Source organism: Sarcophilus harrisii, chromosome 2 (genome assembly GCF_902635505.1).
Source record: "Sarcophilus harrisii chromosome 2, mSarHar1.11, whole genome shotgun sequence".
Classification (NCBI taxonomy): domain Eukaryota; kingdom Metazoa; phylum Chordata; class Mammalia; order Dasyuromorphia; family Dasyuridae; genus Sarcophilus; species Sarcophilus harrisii.
In genome coordinates this window covers 661775108-661798827 of record NC_045427.1, presented here as the reverse complement: position 1 = coordinate 661798827, position 23720 = coordinate 661775108, and the positions used below count along the sequence as shown (strand labels likewise).

The window sequence follows — 23720 nt, the reverse complement described above, 5'->3', positions numbered from 1 at the left end:
TTAAATTGAATTGAAAATCAGTCTGTCAGGAGTTGGCCCCAGAATTCTGGGCCAAAGATCAAAGCAAGCCCCAATATATCTAGGGCTATATGCCCTGATATCTTTGCAGATGTCCTAAATAGGACCTTGCCCTTTGTTAAGATATCCTCTTCTCAACGTAACCCACCTTGGCAGATGTTTTAACAGACGTTGCCCACTTATGAAGATATTCTCTTCTCATTGTTAACCTTTGCTATCTTCCTAACAGGACCTTTTGCTCACTAAGAAATCTGTCTTCCTACTAAGCTGGCTTCTCAGTGCCACTAAATCCTTATTTGCCACACAGTTTTCGGTTTTTGAATTTGCTTCTAACCAGAGGGATTTCCACTCCAATTCTCGCACCTCATCACAACTACCACTAACCTCATCATTTGCATCTCATCACTCCAATTGCTACAGCATCTGACTTTGAGGGCAGAGTGGAACATCCCAAAGAGAAAAAATATTGGCAAATAGCTCATTTTCAAGTTCAAAAGTTAGTGAGTTTCTAGTTCCCTTTTGCCTTAATAATTGGTAGGTGAAATTAAACCTAGAGGAGACCTCCTAGACAGAAGGAAAATGTTGAGCAGACTGATGGTAATCACAGTCAGTGAAGACCTGAATACTATCTGCACCTTGATCTAAGATCAATTTTTGGCCCCACATTCAAGAGGAAACCAGTGCTATAATGTCATTCAAGTCTATATGGTGAGGGCAGTTTCCCTTCCACTCTAATTCAAAATTAGACTGAAAATTGGTTTTATTCATCCCAAGATTTTCTCACATGGAATTAGTGATGACTCCAGTGAAGATAGATTTAAGCCAGCATTAACTGGTTAATTTGTTGTCATAGGATGTCACATCTGAAAACTGTTTCCTTTTGATTGTGACTTATTTCAGACTAGTTCAGAATGTAGTTTTCTTCCTTTTTAAAGAATAATCTACACATTATTATGATTGAAGATATTTAGATGTCAGTGAAGAGTTGAACATGGTTTGATCTGCTTTATGATGAATTTGAATCTAAAGAAACAATCTGATTTTAGCATTAGAAAGAATGAGCAGAAAAAAATCGACAATAATTCATTGGTCAGAATTGGAACAAGCTCTGATTCCTATACCCTTTCCTCATGGCAGAGATCTTGTTAGATTTGTGTATCTTTAAGATCACACACATATATTTCTTACTCTTTCATGATCAAACCTGGACACTTAAATGATATGGAGTCAGAGGTATTTAGGATTAAGACCAAAATGTTCTCAGAAGTCTTAGAGATCCACCTCGTTTGGTCTTGGTATGAAAGTGAAGATCTGGTTGTTTCTAGCTACTAAAAGGCATATCCTTTGTGTCTGGTGGGAAAAACCACAGTAAAATTTGTCATGCTACTAAGGCAAGAAATTCTTTACTCCATATAGAACAGGTTGCTACCAAGATAGCATTTTAGCACAAAGTACAAGGTTGTTTGAAAGTGGTGTACCTCACTGCCCATAAATTTCCCAACCAACTCACTGATCATTTGGACATACTTTAAGATTTCAACAAAATTTAAAGTACCAACAGAGTATCAAGTTTTCTGTCTTCATTCTGTCATGGAAGAAGTAGTTTAGTTGAAGCAATATTCTAACTAGGAAAAGAAAACAAGTTGCTCTATTATAATAGCTTTTAAAATCTACTTTATTTCTATTCCAGAATGGGGATCACCAAATACTATACTTTCTGCATCCCTCCATCATCATGCTGTGCCATTTTGCTTTTCCCAGTAGGCATGGTGATAAACATGCCAGCATTTCAGTGTGGATAATGAGAGTTCAAAAAGTAAATCCTTTGTGCTAGTTTCATAAGCTGGATGATTAGGGTGATAGTCATACTGTTGAATTGGAGGATTAACAAGGTCACCAAAGTATTGGTTATCTTTCAATTTTTCTTGCATGGCCTTCAGAATTGAGACTTTGGGGCACACTGTCAGAGTGATGCCATTTATACTGTTTAAATGGAATGATTTGTATCCAGAATTTTACTATAGCTCTTTATGTAGTGAAAACTTCATGTTAGGAAAAAGGTATAAATATTTTGCTGGCTACGTAGGATCAAAATAGTAAAATGAAAATACTCTTTACCTGTAAAAAGGAAAATGATTTTTTCATCTTAGTGCTACTTATATATCCTTACAGATTAGAGTCAGATGTAGAATTTTAAAGACCGTGTCCATTGCCATAACTGTCAGTGAGATGCTGCTTGGGGTGTTGGACAGATCACTTAATAATTTTTCATCTACAAATGGGACTTGAGCACAAGTACGATATAAAGATGAAACATATTTTCTATCATCTGAGTAAAATTCAAGGTAATACATATGAAATATTAAGGGCCAAAGAGATGGGTTCGAAGCTTTTAAGTACTAATTTGGGTTACTTGAAAAAATACTTTTTGTAAGCATGGACCTTGCTGAAATTTTCAATTTTAAATTTCTGATAGACCTGGCCATCTTCAGCAATGAGATGAACCAAACCAGCTCTAACGGAGCGCTAATGAACTGAACCAGCTACACCCAGCGAAAGAACTCTGGGAGATGACCAAGAACTATTACATTGAATTCCCAATCCTCTATTTTTGTCCGCCTGCATTTTTGATTTCCTTCACAGGTTAATTGTACAATATCCCAGAGTCCGATTCTTTTGTACAGCAAAATAACGGTTTGGACATGTAGACTTATTTTGTATTTAATTTATACTTTAATATATTTAACATGTATTGATCATCCTGCCATCTAGGGAGGGGTGGGGAAAAGGAGGGAAAAATTGGAACAAAAGCTTGGCAATTGTCAATGCTGTAAAATTATCCATGCATATAACTTGTAAATAAAAAGCTATTAAAAATTTTTAAAAAGCTAATGGAAAAACTGAATTATTCTGATAATACTTAGACCAGAAAGAGTTTGGGTTTTGAAATTCAAAGGATCTTAGATTGAGAAGAGACATCAGAAACTTTTACTTAACTTTTGATACCATGAAAATTCCATCTATAGTACTGGTCAGCAAGTTGCCACTGGGATAAATAGCTTGGGATGTTAATAAATTCTGGTCACTACTCGATAATTTGCCATCTTTGGCAGTAAAAGAAAATACTTGAATAGTAGCAGTGGGGTACAATAGGACAACCTAGCTTTTGAATTAAAGAGCTAGTATTTGAATTCTATTTTTTTTCTGCTTGTGTATTGGGTGAGACTCATCCATTTCTTCCACTGTCTAGTGAGGCGGTTGGATTAAATCAGAAGTTCCTGAACTTTTTTAGTCCTTGTACCTCTTGGCTTTCAGGAGATGGAGCTGGCAAGAGAAAGTCAAAGATAACCAGAAAGTTTTCTTTCTCTGAGGTAATATTTGTAAAAGAGAAGGATCAGAAAGCTGATGAGGCTGCTTAAAGTGCTGCTCATGATATGTAAGTATATGAATACAGAAAGAAAATACACGCAGTTTCTCGGTTCTTACTTTGCTTCTCTTATACCTACCTAGGAGAATGGTATTTGAACTGGGCAAGAGAGCTCAAAATGGCAAATGGAAACTCAAGAAATGTCATAACATCTTCATTTATCTGTTCTTTGTATTCTAGACGGGTTCAGGAAGACAGAATACAAAAGAATATAGTTTTTAGGTCACTGGTTTTGAATGGGCTTGTTATCTAGATCTACATTGGGGGTTAGTTTGGCACTTCCAGAAGCATTCTTTAGAGTATGTTGGGGAAAACGGGACAATCTGCTTAGATTAGAGGGAAAGTGAGACACGAGGTTGATTTCCACACAGAACCCTGGAAAAGTACAAAGTAGGTCTCTCAAGAAATGCTGGTTGAATTAGACATAGAAAGTATGGGAGTTCCCACCTTAATTTTGCTGCTGGCCCTCTCTCTCTTAGCTATGACCTCATTTCTCCCAGCCACTGACAAGAACTAACAACGGCGGTCATTTCTCTTTTATGCCGTTGAAATGGACATTTCTTCAGGTCCTAGCCTGGTTCAGAAGGCAATTACATTAATGGAGAACACACAGTGGCCTTCTTAGCCCATGTTGCCTCTTGAATTGGCACTGATTTCTCTAGTGGTTTCCCGATCGTCACTTGCTTGTCCAGAATACGTAGGATCTCATGGCAGTGCCTCACGATGCTTATAAGTTCTCCTTGGTGTCAGTTGGGAGACTGAGAAAGGAAAGTCTCTTCCTGCAAGTCCGTTTCTCGGTGATTATCAGAAGCCAGGGCGGGCCAGGGATTGCTTCCACCATCCGGTAAAAGCACGAGACTCGCAGTGGGCAGGCTCAGGCGGTGTCTTCCTGGGACAGCTCCGGGACAGCGGCAGCTTTTGCTAATTCTCGTCCTTGCATGGGAATGTGAGACAAGCGGCTCCAGGAGAACCTGGGCTGCGTGACCCGAACAGGGTCGCCTCTTCACTGTCGGAGCGCTCAAGGGCGCAGGTGTCCCACAGGGCCCTTATCTTAACGGACTTCTCTGGGCCAGTGGGGAAGGGATGTTCACGAGGACGCCAGAAGCCCCGGTTCTCTACGTTGTATCGCCTGCTTTATGTATCTCGTTAAGCACTTACTTCCTAAGCACATTTTAATCCGCTCGGGTCAGCACTAGCTGCTGCCTGCGGGGAGGGGCTTTGGACACCTCTCTTCCCTTCGGCTCCAAGAGACTCTCAGATCTCGCAGAAGCGCCAGCGCGCGCAGAGCAAAGTTCCCACACGCGGGAAGTCACAGCTCCAGGCCCCTCAAAATGGGGCTGACACGGACTTAGGGAGAAGCCCAAGCGAGCCAGTGTTTGAATGATCCTTGTCCCCCTCTTACTGCTGGTGTGCGAGCAGCCGCCCGGCCGATACTAACACTCAGGACTTGGGACTGACCCAAGTTCGGACCGTGTCCCAGGACCTGACCCTGGGATAAAGAGCGAGGTTCGCTTCGGGCCAGGAACGCTGGGGCCGCTAGAGGGCTCCAGAGCCCGCAGGACGCCGGCGGGTCCCGAGTGCGGCTCCTTCCCGGCCGCAGCGGCCCGGGCGCGTCCCTCCTCCTCTGGCCCGTTCCCTCAGGCGGCAGCTTCCCCGGCGCGTCGCCAGGAGCCCAAAGCATCAAGGGCCAGCCCGGCACCTTCTTGTCCTGGCTCCCGCCCCGTTATTACTGCTCTGATCGCTCCGCCCCGAGACGTCAGGGAGGACCTGGGGAGCCTCGCCCGGGCCGATGCTCCTGGACCAAGAAAGCCGCTCAAAGGCTGCGCCAGGCAGATGGATGAGGGGCCGGGGGCGAAAGGGCGGTCTCCGGCTCCCCTGGCGACCTCCCTGGCGTGTTACTGGCCAGCCGGGCTCCCCGGACAGAGAAGGGCGCTCTCTGGCTCCCCGGGACAGAGAAGGGCGCTCTCTGGCTCCCCAGGACAGAGAAGGGCGCTCTCTGGCTCCCCTGGCGACCTCCCTGGCGTGTTACTGGCCAGCCGGGCTCCCCAGGACAGAGAAGGGCGGTCTCTGGCTCCCCTGGCGACCTCCCTGGCGTGTTACTGGCCAGCCGAGGCTCCCCAGGACAGAGAAGGGCGGTCTCTGGCTCCCCGGGACAGAGAAGGGTGCTCTCTGGCTCCCCTGGCGACCACACTGGCGTGTTACTGGTCAGCCGGGCTCCCCAGGACAGAGAAGGGCGCTCTCTGGCTCCCCTGGCGACCACACTGGCGTGTTACTGGTCAGCCAGGCTCCCCGGGACAGAGCAGGGCGGTCTCCGGCTCCCCTGGCGACCTCCCTGGCGTGTTACTGGCCAGCCGGGCTCCCCGGACAGAGAAGGGCGCTCTCTGGCTCCCCAGGACAGAGAAGGGCGCTCTCTGGCTCCCCAGGACAGAGAAGGGCGCTCTCTGGCTCCCCCTGGCGACCTCCCTGGCGTGTTACTGGCCAGCCGGGCTCCCCAGGACAGAGAAGGGCGGTCTCTGGCTCCCCCTGGCGACCTCCCTGGCGTGTTACTGGCCAGCCAGGCTCCCCAGGACAGAGAAGGGCGGTCTCTGGCTCCCCGGACAGAGAAGGGTGCTCTCTGGCTCCCCTGGCGACCACACTGGCGTGTTACTGGTCAGCCGGGCTCCCCAGGACAGAGAAGGGCGCTCTCTGGCTCCCCTGGCGACCACACTGGCGTGTTACTGGTCAGCCAGGGCTCCCCAGGACAGAGCAGGGCGGTCTCTGGCTCCCCCTGGTGACCTCCCTGGCGTGTTACTGGCCAGCCGGGCTTCCTACCTTGGGAGAGATGCGAGTGGGTCATTTAGCGCCGAGATCCCGCCTGTAAATAGCATAATAAACAACTTCCAAATCACAGACCTAGTTTAGCCAGAGTTTGGTTTTAAAAGAAGACAATAAATCCAGTGTGTTCGTTCCTGCCTCCTTTTCACACCGCTTGGTGCACCGTCCCCTCTATCTCGCGCACACAGTTTTGTTTTAAAGAAGCTTGTAACCAAAGCTCCGCCTGGCAAAGGAATCAGTCCCTCCGCCCTCACCGGCTGAGGTCCGGGGGCAGTTAGCCAGCTCCATGCCGGGTCCTTGGAACTGTCCGTAGCTGCGAGGCTGTTCGCCCTTCTAAGGCTTTCAAAGCTACACGGACAGAGTTGTAATCAGTGTGTTCTATAAATCGTACATATACATCTATAAATCATCAATCTATAAATCGTCCTCCGGGGACTGCTTATTTCACTCAGTTAGTTCACACAAGGGTTCCCGAACTTGGCCCTCTCTGTCCCTTTGAGTTTTACTGGGGCCACGATACTCTCCTGTTGTTACAGGATGGGGAGGGAGCCTTTTTATCCTTGCGCCGAGCCCAGCAAGCTGCTCCTCTCCTCTCCTGCCAAATAATCTTGGTGGGACAAGTTTGCATTAAACATCTCTTCTTCTTCACTGAATTCTGCGCGCCGCCCTGCTCCTGAGAGTTGCCTTCTCCGAGGGCGCTGAGGATTTTCTAATCCCCACATCCCATAGTCTCTTCGAGTCCTCTCTAGCGCATGACGCCATGACTGTTGTTCTTCCCTCAGCTTGGGAGAAATCGCCCTCTAACAAGCCACCAGCCGCTCCTTGCTTCACTAGTCGGGCATGGAAGCGGGAGGACGGCCGGGACCAGAAGCGGCTGTTACTAGTGAGACTTGTGGGTCTCGGTTCGAGAGGACCCAAGGATTGGTGGTGATTGTACCATCAAAGCAGTTTATGGAACTAGCGGGTGAATAGAATTGAAGCCAGATCGTCTTGTTCTGCTTCCTTTACATCACTCTTAAGACGCCTGCCGGGTGCATAGGAGCTTTGAAAACAGAGCCCACTGATGTAGAGCATGCTCTTAAATTTCATCATCCTTAAATCTAGACCATTTGTTTTAAATCTATTTTATGAGTGTGTAGAGAGAAAAAACCCCGAAAGTTCGGATAGATCCCAGCTCACCCGGGATTCCTTATTCTTCAATCAAGCTGGACCACAAGCAGTTGGCGGACCTTGGCATAGCCCTTTGCACCCATTGTTTGGCAATCCTGAGAGATCAGCCATACCGGCCCAGGAAGGGTCTAGAACTGGTACAGCAGGAGGGCTCCTGGGCCACTGGGCTCATGATGAGGAGGAAGGTGGCCCAGTTCCTGCCTACACCATGCCTGGCTACGCCGAGCGATACTGGGACATCTCAGAAATAGCTTCCCACCAAGTTTTTAGGAAGAAGAAGAACTAGGACAGGATTCTGTGGATCATTCAGGTGACATGGGGAAGCGAGGTGCCGTCACAGTGGATAGAACACCAAACCTAAGTCAGGAAGACCCGAGTTCAAACGTGGCCTCAGACGCTTTGTAGCTCTGTGACCCTAGACAAGTCACTTCATCCTGTTTTTGTGTGCCAATAGAAAGTCAAAGTTCCCCAAATTCATTGTTGTTCAGCGTTTAATCGGAGTTTCACCCTTCAGAGCCTCAGGGCCCTTCTAGTCTTCAATATCCAATATCCCAATGTCTGTCCAGGCTCAGTTTGTGGCTTCCATGACACTCTCTCCATCTCATACTCTTGAGCCAGAAGGGCTGTCCTCCCACCTTTCCCATATACTGGGCTGGATTTCATCCTTAGACAGGCAGGATGGGAAAGAGTACTACGTTTTTAAATCTGTAGGGTCATTTTAATGCGGAAATTCTGGCATTAATCAGGATTATTTGTCACACATCATGATTAACATGATTGAATCCATTTCAGGAAGAATTCGTTTTAAAGGATCACTTGGCCCTCCCATGTGATTCCTTGTGGCAAGTGCGTCGGTCCATTTGGATCAGTCCCCAGAGAACTTGTGTCTATTTCTGTGGGACAGAGATTTTCTGCTGCTTTGGGCATCTCAAGGAAACTAGAGGTTGTTTGCCTATCCCTTTCTTCCTTATTTTCTTTGATATTCCTTCCAGTTCTAGCTGAATGTTTTTGTCGGGGAGGACTCCACCTCCCCAGCAATGTGACCACAAATTATTTATGGGTGTTCTTTGTGTCTATGAATGAGGGAGTATGTTTAAGGAAGCCTCATCCAGGAAGAGGAGTCCATTACGGGCAAGGGAGAGGAAGGGAGAAGGGAGAGCAAACCTCTATTTATATCTGGCTTTCTTTTTTGGATAGGTGAGTTTGTAAAGATGAGTGATTATTTCTTTTATTTTCTGAATTTGAGGATGTGAGCCTTTCTAGCTGGCACAGGGTTGTCTTTATATGTACCTGTTTTCAAAAAGTCTCATCTGTTGTTGGCGATACTTTGTTTTCTTTCTTTTTTTGATGAGGCAATTGGGGTTAAGTGGCTTGCTTCCGGTCACACAGCTAGAAAGTGCCAACCAGCTGCCCCTGGTCCTTTGTTTTCAAAAGGACCAATGACATCATGAGGATATCTTGACTTGTTCACAAATTGGCTTTAAGTGAGGTGGAATTCTACAGTTGTCAGCCTTACTCTTTCTTCCAGCATCATCTAAGTTCAGTGGCAAGACAACAGCCAGGGTGACTGGCAATGGCCTGGGGTTCAGTGGATAATCTTGGGATCGTTGATGCTTGACCAAGCTCTAAGTGCCCCAGCATCAGCTGGCTGCTGGAACAAATTGTTCTCATCTGCCCGTTCTGCTGGGACAAGCCTTCACGTGGTCGAGCTAGGTATCCCCTAACTCACTGATGGACGCGCAGCCTGTGGGTTACCCTCGGTCTGATTTAGCTCATTAGCCAAGACAGTCTTGCTGGGACGGGACTGCTGTGCTACAGTTTCTCGGAGCTTCAGATGAGACGTGGGGAATAGCTGGACACCAAAAGTGGATGAGCAGCCTCACACAGAAGTGCCATTGCTCCTGAGCACTCTATAAATCTATTTTATCTGGTACTGATCAACCTATATAAGCTTTTTAAAAACATATATATATATATTTTTTTGGTGTGTTGCTATAGTTTTGGAAATAACAACTAATTTAACTGCAATTTTAGAAAGAATGAAAAGTTTTTTCTTTGCTTTGTTTCCTAAATTGAAGGTATCCCAAGTCCACAAAATTTCTATGATTTTATGCTTCCCTAGAGTGAAAATTAATTTCTTCTTCTTCTAAACTTGGCACTTTGAATGAAAAGAGTAGAAAATAGAAGAATTCAGAGAGTGCTTCTCTTTTCTTCTGAGATATTGTTCAAAAAATAGATTTAATAAAAGAAAGAAGACATGTAGTCTATATTAAAACCTGAATCAGTGATAGAAAATACTTGAAAAAACTTAACTAGGTAAAACGAGGTCTAAACAATGTGTGATGTTCAATAATATACTACATATTATACATGTAATATATACATTATGTCTATATATACAGTATACATATAATAACATACATGTGTATTATCTCTGCATACATAAATATGTGTATGTGTGCATGTGTATATGTATCATTGTAGTGTGTATCTGGTACATTATTATGTGTCAATTAGGTGCCACAATGGATATATACCAAACCTTGAGTCAGGAATGCTTATGTATTGCTGAGTTAAAATCCAAGCTCATACACTTACTAGCTGTATAACCCTGAGCAAGTCACTAAATCTGCTTCTCTTTGTAAAATGAACTGAAAAAGGAAATGGCAAATCACTCCAGTATCTTTGGCCAGAAACTCCAAATTACATCACAAAGAGTTGAACATGACTAAAACAAATAAAAAGTAACTACATACATAAAGGTATACACACATACATCTCAATAAATTTACCATTAATTATTTTATCAGATAAGAAAAAGTGTTGAAATTTTGATCTCACTATTTATGAAGGCTAACAATATTTATTGACATAATTATCATAGAGACAGGAATTATAGAAAATGTGTGTCCCCTATGCCCTTTTAGATTATAGATAAGCATTGATTTCTGTGTTGTGTTCTGTGAAGATGAGGAAAGATTTGGAGTTTTTGTTTGTTTTCTTTTGTTTTTTAAAACTAGAATTATATTAAGGATTTTTATGTTAAATCATCATCTTTTACTATTTTTCTAAACAGAGATAATTTTGTTAAGCAATCTAATTAGCCCCCTTTCCTCCCCTTCATTTTTCTGGTGCAATAATGTGGATGTTTTCCATTGAGTTAACTTTCTTCTTGTGGAAGTATTTCATTATACTTGTGTCCTGAGGATCCAGGATGATACTTCAAATACGAAAATATAGGATATGGAAAAGTTTGCGGGTTTTTCCCTACAAGAATGTAGAACTAAATCTGTTGTGCCTTCAAAAGATTTGAATGCTATAAATGGGGAAAAAATACTCTATAGTTTGGAAGTCAGAATGTTTGCAGAATTACTGCTCTATAAGAACAAGGCAATGAGAAAATTGAGAGACTTGGCCCTGCAAAAAGCCCTGAAAATACGAGCTCCAACTCCAAAAGGCAAAGAAGGAATCATGGGCAGCTTCGAGGCCCCAACCTCCTCCAGGAGTCTTCCCACCAGGTGCCTGACACCTATCCATCAACTGTAGCCCTTTATTAACTCCTTTTTCTTTTAATGTCTGTTTTGTGAATCAGAACCTGTTCTCAAGGCTGAGGCAAGAAGGCAGATTCAGGGCTCCCACGTATCTGTCATATAGATCTTTCCTTGACTTTTTGCAACCTCCAGCTTACAAGGATTGTGTCTGGGACAAAATGTCCAAAGCCATTCCTTGAGGGGAGGGTCCGAATAAACTGTCAGCTGAGGATAAAGTGGGAATCACAAATATTGTGATTTATGTTTATCCCCAAAAGCTTCCATCTTCTGCAATATGTTGAGAAAGTTCTTCGGAGATTTAAAAACCAGATTCATCTAAAATCTGAATCCAATTTATAGCTGGGGACCTAAATTCCTTCCTGATGGAGAAGCCTTCTGTTGCTCACTTAGAGCAGAGATGCCCAGTAGGTGAAGGTGTAACTGGTAAATGTTTTCCCAAGAGAATGAGAAGCTAATATCACAGGGTAATGTTGGTTTGGGATTTTCTAAGTCAATCTGTGGATAAATTTCAATTCCAGGCTGACACCACTGATTTAGAGTGAAATTTTCCAACAGGGACAGGAACTGGGATTAAGAATACAAAGATTTGGGGCAGCTAGGTGGCTCAGTGGATAGAGCACCAGCCCTGAAGTCAGGAGGATCTGAGTTAAAATTAACACTTCCTAGCCAGTGTGATCCTGGGCAAGTCACTTAACCCCAATTGCTTCAGGGAGGGAAAAAGAATACAAATATTTTTGCAGGGACTGCTTTGTCTGGATCCCAGTGAATTTGATGATTTGTGTCCAAGAAATCTGAGCCTCGATTCTTCTGGGTGACTACAACAGCTCTGTCTGTTCCTTTTTGTCTTGCTGACTACTGTTTGCTTTTCTCTCTCTAGGTCCTCCTAACTCCCTCTTCCTCCAGACCCCACTCACGGTAACCTTGAGAGACCTGGCTTTCAGAAGAATTGAAGGCAAAAGCCTGGATCCCGAAGTCCCAGATTATATCTACTATTAGCAATTTGGAATACATGCACTGAAATGCAATGAGAAAAGTGCCTCGAATACAAACTCATCTGCTAGACTACAAATTGAAAATCTGATACCTTATCAACTCATTCAAGGAGGAAATTGATTGCAATGAAGACAGAAAAATGTCCGGTAGAGGGTAACAGCAGGAGTGCTTTCCAGGGAACTTCCCTCTCCCTGAAGAGCTTCAGGCAGATACTGGAGGACTCACTCTAAAACAGAGGTTCTACCTTTTCTTGCATCACAGAAGCCTTTGATGACATTCTGGCCAAACCTATGGACACCTTCTCAGAATTATGCTTTTAAGTGCGTGAAATAAAGAGGATCCCAAAGGAAATGAATTATATTGAAATGGAATTATTAATATATGTTAAAAAAATCAAGTTCACAGGCTGAGATACCTTGTTTTAAAGAGAAATCCTTTTTCTAATAAGATTAGATTGATTGGAGTCTGTGATAACTCCTACATCCTTAATAAGAGTTCTGAAGGACAATCTGAGCTCGGATGCTAGATGGACCTGGATGAGTCATTCAACCCTGTGGACATCAAACTTATCAGAAAAATGAAAACAGAAACCCCTCATCTACCTTTATCTAGGAGTTTCCATTAGGGTTGAAGGAGTTCACAACTCCCAATCCCAGAAACGTAAAGCTCATGCAAGTCCATGACAGAGATAAGTATATAACTATGGTCTTCACCAAGACCCTGACCCTTGGAGCCCTAACCCAAGGGGCCTTCATGAGAACTTCTGACAATGGAGAGGAATTAGCAGTAATGCCTTCAGCAATGTGTCCTCCCTAAATGTGCTTTGCTGCCTTAAAAAAATTATTCACTGAACACACATTTTAAAATTACCATTTCTATGTGCAAAATAGAACTGTCAATCTCTATTGCATATAACCTGCTTATTTTCAAAGCTGTCCATGTATTTACATGTAGATCTCATCAGCTTCTGTGGATTTAATTACCACCTGGAGACTAATGATCCTCTTATCTACTTATCCAGCCCTAATCTCCAAGAATGCATTAACACAAAACTCATATTCTCACTTTGTCATCTTTGCCAATTTGATGCAAAGTAAAACCTCCCCCCATTTACTTATCGGATTTCTTCTTTTGAAAACTGTCTATTTCTACTATTTGACCATTTTTCATTGAGGAATGGCACTTGTTCTTATATTTTTAAATCAGATACTTCTAGTGTTGTGCCACAGTTCCCTTTTGATGTCCTGACCTAGTTTCCCTAATTGTCCTATTTAGTTACTTTGCCTCAGGTTATAACCTTTCCTTCTTAATGTTTGATGAAATAAAGGTCTACCTCAGTTCCTCTGCCCCAAAACCCCAGGCTATAATCATTCCCTCTTAAATGGTTGATGAGATAAAGGCTTTATATCTTTAGACTCTAATCGGTCCTTCTTAATGTTTGACAGGATAAAGGTCCATCCATTTTAGATGTCATTAGAATATCAGTAACCTCTCCAGTACCTCCCTCTATTGGGTCATCCTAGGTGCCTCTTCCCAATAGAGTTATCCCCATCCAGGTACCTCCCCATTATGTCATTGTTCTTGTTATCCTATAAAAATCTTTCTGTCCTGATACTCAGGGCTGGAATCTTTGAGACAATAGTCTCATTCAGCCCTGGGACCAACCATGGATCTATTTGGTCCCAGTAAATCTCTCTATTTAATAAACTATTAAATTGTTCTCTAATCTCTGTATTGCTCAGTTTCTACAGCATTACACTAGATCTTGGAAATAAGACCTTTATCAGAGAAATATATTGAAAACATTTTCCCCCTTAGCTATTTCTATTCTCATTTTAAGTACATTGATTTTGTTTATGCAAAAACTTTCCAAACAAGTAATCAAAACTGTTCATTTTATCTTCCACGACTCTTCTCATTTATCCATGAAGTCTTCTTTTTCCATAGGTACCAAAGTCCTTTCCCTCCTTAATCCTCCATATTCCTGGTGTGACATTTTATATGTAGGTCCTGCATCCATTTGCAGAGTCTCTTACTATCTGGTGTGAGATGTCCTTGTCAGTAGGAGTCATGCCTTCTAATGGTCTGGACCCAGAGGAAAGATGGAAACCGATTTTATCTCTTTCTTTCCTCTAAACAAACAAACAAACAAAACTGGCTAATGTGGAAATTTGTTTTGAAACTATATTTCTCATGTTTTTGTTTTTGTTTTTTTTTCCCTTTCTTGTCTTCTCAATCAATAGGGAAGTGGAAGAGGGAGCAAGAGAATCTGGAACTGGAAATAAAATTTAGGGATTTTTTTTAATTTAAAAAGAAATCTAGTTTCTCGGGATTATCCCTAGAATCCTGACAAAGTGACAGTGAGCCATAATAGCCCACCAATGTAGTTGGGAGGGGTGGGAAATAGTCCCAGAGGGGATGACTCATATCGACAAGGACATGGAAGCTCAAGCAAGAGTCAGAGCTGGGGTTCAAAGCCTGATCTTCTGACTCCAGAATCAGTGTTCTTTCAAATACATTCCATTGCCAGCATAACCACTAGGAAATCCCTAGACTTTTGGATCTCCTTTCATACAATTCATGTCCACCTGCTGAGGAGACACATCCTGGAAATATGGCAACAAGTCACTCAGTCAGCAAGCTTTTATTCAGCGCTGTCTGTGGGCCAGATATTATTATATTGAACCCTGAATATACAAAAAGAAAGAAAGAGGCTCAGCGTGGTCAGTGTGGAAATATGTATAGAGGAATGTCACACGTTCAACATACATTGGATTATTTGCTGTCTAGGGGAGGAAGTGGGGGAAGAGAGGGAAAAAATTTGGAACACAAGGTTTTGTAAGAGTGAAAGTTGAAAACTATCTTTGAATATATTTTGAAAACAAAAAGCTTAAGAAAGAAAGATGAAAAAAGGAAGGAGAGAAAGGGGGTGGAAGAGAGGGAGGAAGGAAGGGAGGGAAAGGAAGGAAAGAAGGAAGGAAGGAAGGGAAGGAGGGAGGGAGAAAGGGAGGGAAGGAAGTAAGGAAGAAATAAGTTTATGTTTTATTATAAGGAACATCTAAAATATATGAATTATAAAGGAATTTATTTTGGAGGAGAAGGCACTAATAGCTTCTGCCCCCACTTCTGAGACCAGCCCTAAATTTTGTCTCCAACTTCACCTCTGCCCCCAGATTTCACCAGTTCTTGGAGCCAGCTACAAGATCCAAAGGGTTAATGCTATGGTTAATAAGCTTATTCCTTTCCGAAAAGAGCCAGCATCTTTGTCATTCTCTGACCTCTGCAAGCTTTTTGTTGATCTGCTGCTTAATACCGTCTTCTCTATTTCCTATCTCCTACCACCTCTCTGACTACTCCTCCTCTGTCTCCTTTGCTGCATCTCCCTCCAGATCTTTCTCTCCAACCTTAGGTCTCCTTCAGGGTTCTACCTGATACCTTCTTCCCTTCTCACCTCACATCTGGGTTATTGTCCTAGCCTGCTTGCTTCAGTTCTCCCATTCCAATTAACTAATTTCCTAGCCCTAATCCTTCTGTCCTCTCGTTTCTTCCCTTCTCTCCCCATGTCTAGCCTTTTCTCCAGGGCCCAGAAGCAACCCCAATGACAGAGGATAGGCTGAAATCCCGAGATCCCTCCTAGATGATCTGCAGGGAATCAGGTGACCTTTCCAATGGCTAGAGGTGAGGAAAAACGAGAAGAGAAACTCCTCTAGGAATGTGTCTAGGAATGTGGTCACTCCTTTGTCTTTTTTCAGACCTTCAGTCTCAACTGCATCCTCCTTCTTGAAGCCTCCTACAGGCCAATTTCTTTGAAAATACATCTTCTTGCTCATAGTGATGTTCTTGATCCTTGATGCTTTGGAAAGAAAATGAGTTACTTTCTAGTAACCGATAAGGTGTATGTATTTTCTAAATTTTCCCAACACGAACATGGGAACATTCACATCCCATTTTGGTGAACACAGCCCTTATATGGGGAAAATGTTCCATAGGAACATATCTAGCAATTAGTACTGAAAAAGGTTATGTGGAATGGCAATTTGTTGGAAGTCCGTGTGTAAAATATAGACTTATTCATGTCTACAATATATGAAGAAAATCTCATGTCTTAAAGCAATGGAGAAAATGGTTAAGAGAATCACTGATTAGGGACCAAACTGCACTATTCTTTTTAAAAGAAACTCTTTCTGCAATTTACTGTTTGCTAAAAAGCAAGACAGAATTATCTATAATTGCTGGTCAAATGGAAAGTGGAGGGGAAAGACATAGCATGTGCCTGACTTTATCCCTCATGCTAAGCAATGTTAGGATGGAGAAGTTAATATGCCTTAGACAAAGTCCAAAGACTTCTTTATTCAGATCTGCTGAATTTCAGGTTAGAACTCTATTTAAATCTGGAGCTCAAAAATGTGAGTGATTTTGATAGCTTTATTCAATAAATTATTCTTATTCCAAGATGCATAATGTGGGAGAAATAAAGGATCAGCCATGGTGAGATTTGCCAGGAAGCTCACAAGAGCTTTTAGGTAAGACCTCTATTTTGCACACTGGTAACAAAATTGGAATTGAATAAAACATTTTAACATGACTTAGCTTTAACTCTTTAGCCACCTTTCTTTTAGTCAAGTCAAGTGACTTTCTGGCGCTCCAAGTATCCCCAGATGGTCCCTGCATTATTACAAAGAGCTGCTGGATGTGCTCCAGTTCAAATCCTTTTTCTCCTAATTTTTTCTCTTTGCCAAAAGGCCTCAATTTCCCTATCTTAAAAATGAGGGAGTAGGACTAGAATGATATCTACATTCTTCAAGTATGCTGCAAGAAGTTCTTAGGAAGGCAAGTACATGGACTCCTGTGATTGCCTATGTGGTTGAATAATCATTCCTGTTAGGATGTGTTTATTAAAAAAAAAAAATTTAAGTGCTTTCTTTAAGTGAGGTCAATATCTCATTCATTCATATACACACATGTCACTTATTAGATTTCCAGTCTTATGGAAAATACAAGACTTCAGGTTCTTTGCTTCTAATTTCTAACCTGTAAGACTGTGTTATACTTATTTCTGTTTGTCTTCTGCTTCCCTGAAGGTGGATGACATCTTTCTTCATAAGTGCAAGTCTCTCCAAGTTTTTCTAAATCAATCATCTCTTCATTCCGATACTGCAGCAATCTTCCAACCCAATTACAGTCTTTCTGAGAGATTGTCTATGAACGCTTCCCCCCAATTTTCTGCATTCCTTCCATTCTTGGTTGCATAGGTTTTATTTGTACAAAACAATTTTAATTTAAAATTATCAAAATTATCAGTTTTATACTTCAGCGATGCTCTCATCTTGGTCTGAGGACTGATAACTAGATCTGTTCCTTTACATCTTTTCCCCAAGTTTCTTAGAAGTTCTTGTCCTTTTGTTCTTCCAAATGAACTTCATTATAATTTTTTTCTTCGTAAGATAGTTTTAAAAATAATTTAATTGGAATGGCATCACATAGTTAAGTAAAATTGTCATTTAAAAATTATGTAGACTTTACCTATCCATGAACAATAAATATTACTTCAATTAGGTAGTTGTAACTTTATTTGTATAAAATTTATTTTCATATAGATATTTCATTCATATTCATATAGATATAGATATAGAATTTATATTCATATAGATCCTGTATCTCTTTTGCGCAGGTATACTCAGGTTCTTTTTTTTCCTCTTTTGATTAAACCTATTTTAACTTTAACTTTAATTACTACTCCTACTTTTTTTAATGTAATAAATTATATTACTGACCTTTATTTTATGTTTGTGTGTCTCACTTTTATATTTCCAGAAATTTACATATTGTTGAATTCAAATTTTTATTTTTATTTTTTTTTTTTATTTAATAGCCTTTAATTTACAGGATATATACATGGGTAACTTTACAGCATTAACAATTGCCAAACCTCTTGTTCCAATTTTTCACCTCTTACCCCACCCCCTCCCCTAAATGGCAGGATGACCAGTAGATGTTAAATATATTAAAATATAACTTAGATACACAATAAGTATACATGACCAAAACGTTATTTTGCTGTACAAAAAGAATCAGACTCTGAATTATTGTACAATTAGCTTGTGAAGGAAATCAAAGATGCAGGTGTGCATAAATATAGGGACTGGGAATTCAATGTAATGGTTTTTAGTCATCTCCCAGAGTTCTTTTTCTGGGTATAGCTAGTTCAGTTCATTACTGCTCCATTAGAAATGATTTGGTTGATCTCGTTGCTGAGGATGGCCTGATCCATCAGGACTGGTCATCATCTAGTATTGTTGTTGAAGTATATAATGATCTCCTGGTCCTGCTCATTTCACTCAGCATCAGTTCGTGTAAGTCTCTCCAGGCCTTTCTGAAATCATCCTGTTGGTCATTTCTTACAGAACAGTAATATTCCATAATTTTCATATACCACAATTTATTCAGCCATTCTCCAACTGATGGACATCCATTCAGTTTCCAGTTTCTAGCCACTACAAAAAGGGCTGCCACAAACATTCGTGCACATACAGGTCCCTTTCCCTTCTTTATAATCTCTTTGGGATATAATCCCAGTAGTAACACTGCTGGATCAAAGGGTATGCACAGTTTGATAACTTTTTGAGCATAGTTCCAAACTACTCTCCAAAATGGTTGGATTCGTTCACAACTCCACCAACAATGAATCAATGTCCCAGTTTTCCCACATCCCCTCCAACAATCATCATTATTTTTTCCTGTCATCTTAGCCAATCTGACAGGTGTGTAGTGGTATCTTAGAGTTGTCTTAATTTGCATTTCTCTGATTAATAATGACTTGGAGCATCTTTTCATATGACTAGAAATAGTTTCAATTTCTTCATCTGAGAATTGTCTGTTCATATCCTTTGACCATTTTTCAATTGGAGAATGGCTTGATTTTTTATAAATTAGAGTTAATTCTCTATATATTTTGGAAATGAGGCCTTTATCAGAACCTTTGACTGTAAAAATATTTTCCCAGTTTATTGCTTCCCTTCTAATCTTGTCTGCATTAGTTTTGTTTGTACAAAAACTTTTCAGTTTGGTATAATCGAAATTTTCTATTTTGTGATCAGTAATGATCTCTAGTTCTGCTTTGGTCATAAAGACCTTCCCCTTCCACAGGTCTGAGAGGTAAACTATCCTATGTTCCTCTAATTTATTAATAATTTCATTCTTTATGCCTAGGTCATGAACCCATTTTGACCTTATCTTGGTGTACGGCGTTAAGTATGGATCAATGCCTAGTTTCTGCCATATTAGTTTCCAATTTTCCCAGCAATTTTTATCAAACAGTAAGTTCTTATCCCAAAAGCTGGGATCTTTGGGTTTGTCAAAGACTAGGTTGCTATATTTGTTGACTGTTTTATCCCTTGAACCTAATCTATTCCACTGATCAACTAATCTATTCCTTAGCCAATACCAAATAGTTTTGGTAACTGCTGCTCTATAATATAATTTTAGATCTGGTACAGCTAAGCCACCATCATTTGATTTTTTTTTCATTAATTCCCTTGAAATTCTTGACCTTTTGTTTTTCCATATGAACTTTGTTGTTATTTTTTCTAGGTCATTAAAATAGTTTTTTGGGAGTCTGATTGGTATAGCGCTAAATAAATAGATTAGTTTAGGTAATATTGTCATCTTTATTATATTTGCTCGCCCTATCCAAGAGCATTTAATATTTTTCCAATTGGTTAGATCAGACTTAATTTGTGTGAAAAGTGGTCTGTAATTTTGCTCATAAAGTTTCTGATTTTCCCTTGGCAGATAGATTCCTAAATATTTTATATTATCAGTAGTTACTTTAAATGGAATTTCTCTTTGTAACTCTGACTGTTGGATTTTGTTAGTGATATATAAGAATGCTGATGACTTATGTGGGTTTATTTTATAACCAGCAACTTTGCTAAAGTTGTGGATTATTTCTAATAACTTTTTAGCAGAATCTCTGGGGTTCTCTAAGTATACCATCATGTCATCGGCAAAGAGTGATAATTTGGCTTCCTCATTGCCTATTCTTATTCCTTTAATCTCTTTCTCAGCTCTTATTGCTATAGCTAGCGTTTCTAATACAATATTAAATAGTAACGGTGATAGTGGGCAACCTTGTTTCACTCCAGATCTTATTGGGAATGGTTGCAGTTTGTCTCCATTACATATGATGCTTACTGATGGTTTTAAATAGATGCTGCTGATTATTTTAAGGAAAAGTCCATTTATTCCTATACTCTCAAGTGTTTTTAATAGGAATGGATGTTGGATTTTATCAAATGCTTTTTCTGCATCTGTTGAGATGATCATATGGTTTTTGTTAATTTGGTTATTAACATGGCCAATTATATTGATAGTTTTCCTAATATTGAACCAGCCCTGCATTCCTGGTATAAATCCTACTTGATCATATGAATTCAAATTTTTAATCTTCATTATGTAGTGTTCTAAGACCTGTGGTCATTTGGTGTCTTGGGAGATACTCATTGTGGCTCCACCATATTTGAATTGGTTTTTTTCTTGTTGCTCATAATATTTTCTTCTTAACGTAGGGATTTTGGAATTTGACTTTGATATTCCTGTAAGTTGGTGGATTTTTTTTCTATTTCTACTTTCTCCTACTTGTTCTAAAATTTCAAGCAATTTTTTAAAAAATTATTTCTTTTATTATTGTATCAAGATTTTTTAAAATTATAGTTTTCAGGTAGTCTGATTATTCTTTTATTTCCTCTTCATGATCTGTTCTCCAGATCAATTTTTTTCTTGTAAGATATTTCACATTCTTTTCTTTTTGTTCATCTTTTTATTTTGTTTTATTATTTCTTGGTTTCTTATAATATTGTTAACCTTCCTTTGCACAATTCTACTTTTCAAGACCTTGTACAATTGCAAGTATTGTTTTCTTTCTTAAGATTATGGGTCTCCTTTTCTAGTTGATTGATTTTATTTTCATAATCTTGTTTTTCTTGGACTGTTCTTTTTTATTTTTTTTCCCTCAATCTTTTTTCATTTGATTTTTGAAGTCTTTTGTGAGTTTTTCTAAGAACACTTTTTGGGCAGGTGAACATTTGACATTATGCTTTGGGGTAGGAGAGGCTTTTCTTTTTTTTTTTCCTACAGTATCCTCTCCTGTTTTTCTCTATTCCTATGGTAACTTTTCTTTTGGTTGGGTTCTTTCTCCTTTGCTCTTTTTTTTCTTTTTTAAAGCATCTTGTTGTTATAATCATCTCTGATCTTAGAGTGAGAAGGATAGTGTCTCTGCCTTCAGGTCCTTTTTTACCATTATTATTATTTTTTTATTTTTTTTTTTTTTAGTTTTGTCCTGGGCCCAAACTCTACATTCCTTTCTCATCCACTCACCCCCCTACTATCTATCCACCCGATCTTGTCCAGTCACGTGCTAGTTCCTTCTCAAATGGGACCATGTTTTGGCAGCATCCCTTGGCAGCAGAGGTTCCTTCAATCTGTCCCTATTAGATATCTCTGTCTCTGCCTTTGTGTGTGTCTCTTTCTCTGTCTCTGCCTTTGTGTGTGTCTCTTTCTCTGTCTCTGTGTCATTGTGTCACTGTGTCTCTCTGTCTCTCTGTCTCGTCTGTCTCTCTGTCTCGTCTGTCTCTGTCTGTCTGTATCTGTCTGTCTGTCTCTCTCTCTCTCTCACACACACACACACACACACACACCACACATTGTGTGATGAGAATGACTGTGACTGAGTCTGAGGTTATTGCCCAACCAAGTTGACCCCAGGGCTTGTTGTTTATTGTTTCAGTGGAGGTGTTTACAATTCCCTTAAGCTTAACCTCTTTCTGGTGGTCTTTCTTTGGATGTTCTAGGGTTGTCCCAGGAGGACCACTATTCTACTTCTACTTTTGTTTATTTTTGCTGTACTATATTCACCCTGAGGTGCTTTTTAAATTTCATTTGTGGAGGAAATTTGGAGAACTTGGAATTTTCTGATCTCTGTCATCTTCTCAGTATCCTCTCTATATACTGTTTTTCAAGGGATAGAGTTTAATAATTAGATGTCCTCGTTAATTTTAGAACATTCAAAAATAGTAAGAAAGTTGCACAGTCCAAAAAGTTGTGGAAAAAACTATTTTTTTAATTTAAAAAGGGTAACTATAGGAGTCAAGTTTGACCAAATTGTTTTTGGACAAATGGATCCATCACCCTGTGATATGAATGGGAAAACAGATATTCTTAAGTCAACATAAATATACCACGGTAAAAATTTACCTCTACTACACATTATTTTTCTTTCTGCTTCTTCAGCCCTTTGCCAAAGCATCTGAAATGCAAAGTCAAGACAAAGGTTACCTTTTCTTACACAGCCACAGATACACGTCAGAAATTGGAACCAAAGAATTCCACCTATCATAAGTCCTATATTTTCAATAAGATTGGAAACCTAATAAATTTCACATGTGTATATATTAATGAATGAGATACTGACCTCACATACACTACAAATCACTTTTTATAAACTCATCTTAAAATGGATGATTATTCAACCATTCACTCTTACCTACTACTTACCTTTACCTAAGACCTGTCTCCAAACTATTTGCATCATACTTGAAGAATGTAGGTATCATTCTAGTCCTACTCCCTCAATTTTTAGATAAGGAAACTGAGGCTAGGGGTAGGGGAGCAAAGAAGAAAAACTGGGAGAAAAAGGATTTGAACTGGAGCCTTCTGGTTGCATATCCAGCAGCTCTTTCTAATAATGCAGGGACCATCTGGGGATACTTGGAGCACCAAAAAGTCACTTGATGACTAAAGGGAATCTGAGATTAAGAGAAATGAAAGCAAGAAGGTGGCTAAAGCTAAGCCATGTTAAAATGTTTTATTCAATTCCAATTTTATTACCAATGTGCAAAACAGAGGTCTTACCTAAAGACTCTTGAGACTTCCTGGCAATTCTCACCAGAGCTGATCCCTTCTGAGATGCATTTATTTCTCTCATTTTCTGCATCTTGGAATAAGAATAATTTATTGAATAAAACTGTAAAAATCACCCACATTTTTAGAATAAGAGCAGCACCTCATTCAGTTGGGAACCTAATTGACATATTTGGGGTGTACATGGAATAGGATCAAGAACATAGTAGGAAGAGTAAGGGGACTCGAAATCTCCCCCAATATGGTGAGCTATGTTATCTTTCTAAGACCCCCTTTTTTCACCCACTAAATAAAAACATAACTGAGCCAGATGAACTCCAAAGGTCCTTTAGAACTCACCCACAGTAATTGATGTCATGGAAATATCTGCCCTCTTCTCTTCCAAATAAAGAAGCATTGAAGAACACAAAACATGGACCAGTCCAATCAGGTTTATAGGACTTAGCCTGAGCCACATAATACAAATCAAGAGGGCAATTATCACCTGCATTGGGGGGAGGGGAGGCCCCTTTATTCCCAGGTGTGCTCTCTACAGGCTCAGGACTAGCCTAACCCGCAAAGCTGTAGACTGTGGAACAGGAAGCGAGAGCTTCCTGGGTAAGATGGGCTCCATAGTGAAATGTAAGAGAAGAACATTTGTCAAAGAGTTCAGAGAGTTTGCTATTCTTCACATCTTATGTTAACAATGATACTTCCCAAAGAAAGTTACCTTCCTTTTATCCAAGTTAAAAGTCTGGTCCCCCAAAATGGAGTTCTAACAGTCTTCCCTTAGGAGGAGAATTGCCAGGACAAAACCAAGAGGATGTAAGAGCCTGAACAGAATTCCCTCT

At 40.5% G+C, this 23720-nt stretch overlaps 1 long non-coding RNA gene across 1 annotated transcript; it reads left to right on the top strand.

The window, feature by feature from the left end:
• Positions 1-7489: 7489 nt before the first annotated feature.
• On the top strand, positions 7490-12082 carry LOC116422024. Its single transcript, XR_004232625.1, has 2 exons — positions 7490-7739; positions 11858-12082. It is a non-coding gene; the product is annotated as an uncharacterized LOC116422024 (long non-coding RNA).
• Positions 12083-23720: the final 11638 nt, after the last annotated feature.